Here is a 9,883-nt window from a genome sequence, read left to right as displayed (position 1 = left end):
ATATAATTTAGTGCAAATGTTTAAGGGAAAAGGATAAATAAAACTTCCCCAGGTTTTTTGGGAAATATAATATTAGATGGTGTTTTCTTACAGACTTATCTCAATCTATGCAGTCTGACTAAGGCTATGTGCACACAGTGCGTTTTTCGGGTGCGTTTTTGGGCTCAAACCTGCATGACTTTGCTTCCCCAGCAAAGTCTATGAGTTTTCATTTTTGCTGTCCGCACACAACTTTTTTTCTAAGCTGCGTTTTTGAGCTTAAAAAAAAAAAAATGGACATGTCAATTCTTTCCTGCGTTTTTCTGCGTTTTCCCCCCATGCAATGCATTGGAAAAACGCAGCAAAACGCAGAGATCAAAACCGCAGCAAAACGCAGCCAAAAAAACGCACCAAATTGCGGTAAAAACGCAGTGTCAAAAAAACGCAGCGTGTGCACATAGCTTTATTTAGGGCTTGCGATGGGTATAATACCAGCATCTTCCAACGTTTCAGTAGGTAAAAGACGAACATTAAAGTCTTACAACCAAGGAACATCCCAAACCGAGTGGCACTGCCCACTTTTGAGCTCGGTCTCCTTTTTTCCACTGAGAAACGCCCTAAATTTGTTTTTGGAGAGTTGGCGACAGCGCGTCGCCTTAAAAAAACAGAAATGTTACTTAATTGTATTTTGGACTTGTGAAATTTCAGTGTAACAATAAGAAAGTATGCAATGAAAGCCACTGGCCCATTACATTTTTATAGCACCGTTTTTATGGAAGATTATAATGTAAAAATTACTTTTCTCAGCAAAATGGAAAAATAAATAAAACAGGAGGAACGTTCTATTAAGTTGATTTGCATCGTATACAGGATTGTGAAAAAGGGCTGCAATAAGAAGCTTTAAAAAAATAGAAATGGACATTTTGATCACTGAAAATGCATCGGAGATCTACCCGCGCCTGTTAACCCCTTAGATCGCGCTGTTAAATACTGACAGTGCAATTTAAATGGCTGTTGCGGGGATCGCGCCGTTCCCCGTCGCCTTCAGTGGCACCATGATGCGATCATGGTAGAGCGGGGTCAGCTGATGACCTCCAACGTTGCCATGACTCACTTACTGTGAAAGCCGATAGAGTGCCGGCACTCACAGGAGATGAGCATTTCTACTGATAAGAGCGTTGAAAAAATACGCCCTCATAGATGACGGAATATTGACAGAAAAATTAAAGTTATGGCTTTTGGAAGAAGGGGAGGAAACAACAAAAATTAAAAACTGAAAATCGCCCGGGGGTAAAGGGGTGAATAGTACAGTGTCCCCTACAGTACCACATAGTATCTTAGTGGAGCCCAAATACCTACACAGCCTCCTCTAGCCAGGCCTGATATTGTGATGCAGTCTGAATATCGATCCAGATTAATTCTGCTAAGCAAATTTAGAAAATTGGACGGCGAATTATCAGTTATCATGTAATTTCCATTGAAGCCCAAATAGATCCAGATGCTTTACGTTGCAAGGTCTTATTTGTTCGGAGAGACCAGGGGAAGAGTTCAATAGCACCGTCACTTCTAAATAAAACGCTATTAAAGTCTTAAAAAAGAACCAGCATCCATTGGGACTAGTATGTGTCAGAGACCAGTAGCTATAAACTACAATAAATGGTAATTGCTGGAAAATAAGATCATGCAGCGTCGCTAATGTCACACAGTGGAGACATTCCCCCGACGAGGACAGATGGCTGCGCGCTGTGCTAGGAAGCGCTAACCTCTACAAAGAGCAAAAACGATGGACGTTGTGATTGTTTGAGGAATGAAAGTACCATATAGGTACCCCATAATCTGCTAAGGGACCCTCGAACAGAGGGAGCAAAGCTGCTGTGAGACTCATAGGGTCCATCCTGATCCGTGCAACATCTCCAAACTTGCCATAAACATTCTAACAGCGAAATGTGGGGAGGACGTAGTGGATCAGATCGTGTTCACTATATATATGTGTGTGTATATATTATATATATATATATATATATATATATATCTCAAGAATAGTATATGGGTCCTATGCAGCCCAATAGCTCATCATGAGGCACAATTCCCCCTGCTGTATTGCATATCGTACGGTGTTCTAGAGCTATTGTGTAAGACGTTACCAGACCATAGTCAGTAATGGTTACGTTTTGGGACTAGCCCACCATGTGAGGGGTTAAATGAAAGGGAAAGTGACTATTCGTTCTGGAGGAGTCAGTGATCACCAAGTGAGCGAAGTGACGGACGTCATATAGGTTGCAAACAGTGGGTGGTTTGTGGCAACAAAGAAAGAAAGAAGACGGGAGACAAGATAGCTTGGACCTAAACTGTTGACAGAGACACATAGTGTGAACAGGATTGTCCCTCAATCAGAACTGTGCCGCTAACTACAGACCAGTCTCTAACCTTCCCTTTATCTCTAAGCTCCTGGAACGCTTGGTCCATTCTCGGCTAATCCACTATTTATCTGAAAACTCACTTCTTGATCCCTGTCAATCTGTTTTCCGCTCTTTACACTCCACCGAAACGGCCCTCACCAAAGTCTCTAAAGGCCAAGTCACACACAACGACTTACCAGCGATCCCGAAAACGATGCGACCTGATAGGAATCGCTGGTAAGTCGCTGGGAGGTCGCAGGTGAGATGTCACACAGTCAGCCCTTACCAACGATGCAGGAACAATACAGGTCGCAGTAGCGACCTGTATAACGATCTCAGCAGTCACTGTGACCCGGTCACACAGCGTCAAACACAGCGATGTGTCCTGCCCAGCAGGACATCGCCTTTGAAGAAAATGGCCTGGACCATTCTGCAACGACCCGGCGACCTCACAGCAGGGGCCTGATCGCTGGTAAGTGTCACACATAACGAGATCGCTAACGGGATCGCTACTGCGTCACAGAAACCGTGACTCAGCTGCGATCTCGCTAGCGATCTCGTTATGTGTGACAGTACCTTAATGATCTATTAACAGCAAAATCTAAAGGCCACTATTCCCTATTGTTTCTCTTGGATCTCTCAGCTGCTTTTGACACTGTGGATCACCTCCTCACCATGCTCCGCTCTATTGGCCTCAAGGACACCGCTCTCGCCTGGTTCTCCTCCTATCTCTCTGACCGCTCCTTCACGGTTTCCTTTGCTGGCTCTCACTCCACTCCTCTCCCCCCTCACCTTCGGGGTTCCTCAAGGCTCAGTCTTGGGCCCCCTCCTCTTCTCTCTATACACCGCCCCTATTGGATAAACCATCAGCAGATTTGGTTTCCAATACCACTTCTATGCTGATGACACCCAATTATATACATCATCTCCAATCATTACCCCTCCTTTGTTACAAAATACCGGGGATTGTCTGTCTGCTGTCTCTCAAAGCATGTCCTCCCTCTATCTGACACTAAATCTCTCCAAAACTGAGTTTCCTCCGTCTACCAACCAATCTACACCCGACATCTCAATTACCTTCGATGATTAATCATTATTCCCAAGCAGCATGCTCGCTGTCTTGGGGTCATATTTGACTCAGAACTCCCCTTCATTCCCCATATACAATCACTCACTTGCACATGTCACCTACATCTCAAAAACATCTCCATCTCCTACCCGCCCCCTTCGTTCTGCAAATGATCTTAGACTAACCTCCTCCATAATACGAACCTCACACCTCCGTCTCCAAAACTTTTCTCGTGCCGCGCCAGTTTTCTGGAATGCACTACCCCAAAGAATGCGACTAATTATCAGCCCCCAAGTTTTTAAGCGTACATTAAAAACACTTCTCTTCAGACAGGCTTATCATCATAACTTACTAACCTAACTCTCCCCCGTCCCACCTTCTAAATGCTACTCGTAGCCTTCTCTCTCCTATATCTGTCCTCACATCCTACATACAACCAATAGCACGTAAGGGCACCCAAAAGGTCACTGTCAAAAGACCAGATCATTCATCTTATATGTAACCAATTAACTAGCATAACAATGGCCGGCCAGATCTACAAGTGTGCGTCACCTCTTGTGTCCCCCTTTTTCCCCATAGAGTGTAAGCTTTCGAGCAGGGCCCTCATTCCTACTGTAGCTGCTGAATTAGGTACTATTTTGTTTTGTATTTGTCTATACAACCCCCACCGGATTGTAAAGTGCTGCGGAATATGTTGGCGCTATATAAATAAACTTTATTATTATTATTATAACGTGAGACTGATCCTCAAACAGTGGCCCCCAACAATAGGACCCGGTAGACCGAACTCAAGTAGCCAGTCCCCTTTTAACCGTTAAGGTAACAGGTTAATCCTTATTGGTGTATGAATGTAGTCCACTACCAGAGTACTTTCCCTCTGACCGTCCGGGAGTGCAAAAATTTGCTCCAATAAAGATGGGAGCCCTGAGAAGACTGGACATGGGACTGCAAAAAGGGAAGGTGACTGTCACTAACTGTACTGTAGTGCTGGGCTCCCACTCACAGGACCAACACCCAGCCAAGACCAGCTAGTTCATGTAGCTTCCACAGTCAGCCTCTCTCACAACTACTGCCCGGCGTCACCCAAGAGCCTACACAGACAGAAATGGGCCCCTGTGCATGAACAGTATATGGGCCCTTGAAGTCCAATAGCTTCTCATAATGCACAATTCCACCTGCTTTGGAGGTAGAAATGGGCCCCCTTACCTCTTGGGCCCCTGTGCAGCTGCACAAGTTGCAGGGCGGCATGGTGGCTCAGTGGCTAGCACTTCAGTCTTGTGGTGGCTCAGTGGTTAGCACTGCACTCTTGCAGCGCTGGGGTCCTGGGTTCAAATCCCACCAAGGATAACATCTGCAAGGAGTTTGTATGTTCTCCCCGTGTTTGCGTGGGTTTCCTCCGGGTTCTCTGGTTTCCTCCCACACTCCAAAGACATACAGATAGGGACTCTAGATTGTGAGCCCCAATGGGGACAGTGTTGCCAATGTATGTAAAGCGCTGTGGAATTAATAGCGCTATATAAATGCATAAAATGATTAATAAATTAATTATTAATGTCCAGTATATCAGATTGCAGAGACCACAAGACCCCATAACACCTGCTCTGATAATATAGATCTCTATATAAATAAATAAGACACAATCAGACTAATTATTCTTCGGTTGTGCAGGGGTCGGCTGCAGCTTTATTGTCCGGTAGAACATCCCTAGACACAGATCACTTTATATCTCTTATTAATCTAAACGCATCGATATGCCGGACTCTGGACCACAACATCAAAAGTCCAGCCTCAGGTTCACCACTACAAATCTTGCTTCTCAAACACCAACCGGCAGCTGTGACATAGTAAGAAGGAAACCTGGAACAATAAAAAACAAGTATCAGCATTCCAGAAAATGAAATCATTAATCACACAATTCTCTCTCCCCACCATCATATACATATAAAGTATTTATATATTTTTGTGTTTAATGTGATATTTTTCTCTTTCCTCTGTCGTTCTTGAAACAAAACCTCTTCTCTAGTAAAAATCCCAAATTTTAAAATATTTTCACAATGTCACAAGTGTCTGGCAACTAAAAATACTCTAAAAATAGAAGAAAATGTGATACAAAAGTTAAAGGGAACCTGTCAGCAGAAATGTCCCCTAAAACCTAACAGATTCCCCCTCTGCAGCTCCTGGGCTGCATTCTATAAAGGTCCCTGTTATGATTGTGCCCACTTTCTGACCGAAAAAAAGTGTTTATAAAGTTGTACCTTTTTGGCTTCTGATTCTGTAAATCCGTCACGGGGGCGGGCTGCCTGATGGCCGTTATTCTGCCCCCTGGTCCTGTATGCCGCCCCCATCGCTGATTTCAATACTTCTGGACGCCGCCCACTGCTCCAGCCATCCCCGCGCATGCCCAGTGCCCATCTCTCGGGGATGAGCACTGTGCCCAGCGTCACCGCTGGTGACGTGCACGCAGGGTTAAGATTATGGGCGGTGCTGTGATGTTTATTCCTAAGCAACCGCCCATAATCGGGGACCGCGCTTTCCCCCTCGGCCTGCTTCTTTCTGCGCAAGCGCGCTGCTGCTGACCTCACTTCGCCTCCTTCCCATCTTGCCCCGAGGCAGGAAATAGATGGGAAGAGCGCGGAGCAGTGACTACACCGAAAGCGCGGTCCCGCGATTATGGGCGGTTGCTTAGGAATAAACATCACAGCACCGCCCATAATCTTAACCCTGCGTGCACGTCACCAGCGGTGACGCTGGGCACAGTGCTCATCCCCGAGAGATGGGCACTGGGCATGCGCGGGGATGGCTGGAGCAGTGGGCGGCGTCCAGAAGTATTGAAATCAGCGATGGGGGCGGCATACAGGACCAGGGGGCAGAATAACGGCCATCAGGCAGCCCGCCCCCGTGACGGATTTACAGAATCAGAAGCCAAAAAGGTACAACTTTATAAACACTTTTTTTCGGTCAGAAAGTGGGCACAATCATAACAGGGACCTTTATAGAATGCAGCCCAGGAGCTGCAGAGGGGGAATCTGTTAGGTTTTAGGGGACATTTCTGCTGACAGGTTCCCTTTAAAGAATTCTTTGCTCCATTGACCGGTGTTCACTGTGTTACGTTTTCCAAAAAAAATCCAGACAGTTTTCATTATTAAATGAACCTACAGAAAGAAAGTAACAATTCCGCACATTTTCTATGTTCTATTTTAGCTGTTTTATCTCTGTAGATAAGTAAAACTATGAATAAACTGCAGTCCGGAAAATGAGACATTACATTGGGGGAGGGGGTCAGACTGTCGCTTACCATTACTGTATAGGGTCATTACACATGAAACATTTTTATATTGATGTGTTTAAGAGAATGTCTCCAGTATTTAATCTATTAAATGTAACACTGTGAAAGCGAAATTGAGAAGATTTTAATAGGAATGGAGTAATCCAGGGACCAGGGATTTCTAGGGGAAGAGTATACCCAGCCTTCCATATGTGTATAGTGTATATGCCTTCAGAAGAACAAGGAGCTGACATTACCATGCTCATCCTCTGAGAGGGCTCTGCTCTTGCTGCTGAGCCTATACAACAAAGCTATGATATATATATATTATGTATATGTAGATATAGAGAGAGAGAAAGAACAGTTGTCATTTATGCTGTGACATGACATCAAGGCTGTAGCGATAAGCGAGCAAACAAATGTGAAAATAAATAAATATATATAAAGTATATGTGTGTGTTATCTACCTATATAGGAACTACAGGGCTGGCAGCATTGAAGGCAAATGAAGCAAAATCGTAGCCTCATATCAGCACTGTAACCAGAATAAATCCGCAATATCCTTAAATGAGGAGGATTTACAGGCCGCATATTGAGGATTATACAGGGAATATAGACAAGGACTTTGTCTAGTTTCTTTGTCTAGAAATACATCACGTTGGTCAATGAAAACAAGCCAGAGAAAAAGGAAGATGGTGAGAAATAGCCAGAAATATCTCATGTAACCAAAAATATTTGTCAAAAATAATAATAATTAAAAAACAAACAGAAAAAAGTGTTATAAAATCTGAAAATAATTAGTACTTTACAGCATAATGTAATGTATGTACACAGTGACTGCACCAGCAGAATAGTGAGTGCAGCTCTGGAGGATAATACAGGAGGTAACTCAGGATCAGTAATGTAATGTATGTACACAGTGACTGCACCAGCAGAATAGTGAGTGCAGCTCTGGAGGATAATACAGGATGTAACTCAGGATCAGAACAGGATCAGTAATGTAATGTATGTACACAGTGACTGCACCAGCAGAATAGTGAGTGCAGCTCTGGAGGATAATACAGGATGTAACTCAGGATCAGAACAGGATCAGTAATGTAATGTATGTACACAGTGACTGCACCAGCAGAATAGTGAGTGCAGCTCTGGAGTATAATACAGGAGGTAACTCATGATCAGTACAGGATAAGTAATGTAATGAAATACACAGTGACAGCACCAGCAGACTAGTGAGTGCAGCTCTGGAGTATAAAACAGGAGGTAACTCAGGATCAGTACAGGATAAGTAATGTAATGTATGTACACAGTGACCACCAGCAGAATAGTGAGTGCAGCTCTGCAGTATAATACAGGAGGTAACTTGGGATCAGTACAGGATAAGTAATGTAATGTATGTACACAGTGACTGCACCAGCAGAGTAGTGAGTGCAGCTCTGGAGTATAATACAGGAGGTAACTTGGGATAAGTAATGTAATGTATGTACACAGTGACTGCACCAGCAGAGTAGTGAGTGCAGCTCTGGAGTATAATACAGGAGGTAATTTGGGATCAATAATTTTATATATATATATAATTGATCCCAAATTACCTCCTGTATTATACTACAGAGCTGCACTCACTAATCTGCTGGTGCTAGCACTGTATGTGTGTGTGTGTGTGTGTGTGTGTGTGTGTGTGTGTATATATATATATATATATATATATATATATATATATATATAATATATACAGTGCTAGCACCAGCAGATTAGTGAGTGCAGCTCTGTAGCATAATACATGAGGTAATTTAGGATCAGTTAGGTAATACAGTGGAACCTTGGATTATGAGCATAATTGGTTCCGGGCGTGTGCTCTTAAACCAAGTTACTCTTGTATCAAAGCAAATTTTCCCATAGGAAATAATTGAAATGCAAACAATTTGTTTCACAACCCATAAATAATTACTGTATTTATACAAAATTATTACAGTACACTAATACTAAATACTGTACAGAAAAAAACATAAAACAAATTAAACTGTATGTTAGCTTACAATAGAATTGTTGGTGTGCGGGAGGTACAATATAAGCAATGTGCTGTAATGGTTATCAATAAGAAAGTACAAAACTGTATCCGCAAATGCAAATTGATAGACATGCTATATGCTATATATACTGCACTGTACAATAGAATACTGTATACAGTACATATGTACAGAAAATTACCTCCAGAGTGGGTCAGAGTGCGGTAAAATGACAGAACCGGAAGCGTGTACAGTGAATGTTTGCTCTTATTGCAAAGCATTGCTCTTAAACCAAGTCACAAATTTTTAGAAAGCTTTGCTTGTCTTGCAAAACGCTCTCAAACCAAGTTACTCTTAATCCAAGGTTCCATTGTATATATATACAGTGCTAGCACCAGCAGATTAGTGAGTGCAGCTCTGCAGTATAAGGCTGCTTTCACACATCCGGTTTTAGCAGTGCGGCTAAATCCGGCTCTAAAACCTATGCAACGGATGCGGCGAAAAAAACGCATCCTTTGCATAAGTTTTTACATGCGACCCTTCTGGTTTTTGCCGGTTGCGGCACGCTACTGAGCATGCGCAGTGCAAAAAAACGCATGCGGCGGCCGGAAGCGGTTTTTGCAGCATCGCGCCGCATCTGGCGTCCATAGGCATGCATTGGAAAAAGTGCCGCATCGGCGAGATGCGGCGCCATGCGGTTTTTTTTTTTCGCCGGACAAAAAAAACGTGCCAGGCAACGTTCCATCCGGCCGCCGCATGGGCTAAATATGCCGCATCCGGCAAAAACCGGACCAAACGCAAGGCCATGCGGCACAATCCGGCACTAATAAAAGTCTATGTGGAAAAAAACGCAACCGGCGGCAAAAAAAAAACGGTTGCGTTTTTTCTGTAAAGAGCCGGATTGTGCCGCACAGGAAAAACCGGATGTGTGAAAGCAGCCTAATACAGGAGGTAACTTGGGATCGGTAATGTAATGGATATTTACAGTGCTAGCACAAGCAGAATGGTGAGTGGAGCTCTGGAGTATAATACAGGAGGTAACTCAGGATCAGTAATGTAATGTATGTACACAGTGACTGCTCCAGCAGAATAGTGAGTGCAGCTCTGGAGTATAATACAGGAGGTAACTCAGGATAAGTAGTGTAATGTATGTACACAGTGACTGCTC

At 43.6% G+C, this 9,883-nt stretch overlaps 1 long non-coding RNA gene across 3 annotated transcripts in view; it reads right to left on the bottom strand.

Moving 5' to 3' along the window:
- Positions 1-5,118: 5,118 nt before the first annotated feature.
- LOC142254623 (uncharacterized) overlaps positions 5,119-9,883 on the bottom strand; it is a 253,831-nt gene continuing 249,066 nt past the window's right edge. For all 3 annotated transcript variants that reach the window (XR_012727285.1, XR_012727283.1, XR_012727284.1), the window contains one exon: positions 5,119-5,304. This is a non-coding gene — a long non-coding RNA (uncharacterized LOC142254623). The remainder of the gene's footprint in view (positions 5,305-9,883) is intronic.

The sequence above is a fragment of the Anomaloglossus baeobatrachus genome, chromosome 10 (assembly GCF_048569485.1).
Source record: "Anomaloglossus baeobatrachus isolate aAnoBae1 chromosome 10, aAnoBae1.hap1, whole genome shotgun sequence".
Taxonomy (NCBI): Eukaryota; Metazoa; Chordata; class Amphibia; order Anura; family Aromobatidae; genus Anomaloglossus; species Anomaloglossus baeobatrachus.
Note: the sequence above shows the minus strand (reverse complement) of the source record. Positions and strands in the feature narration are given on the sequence as shown.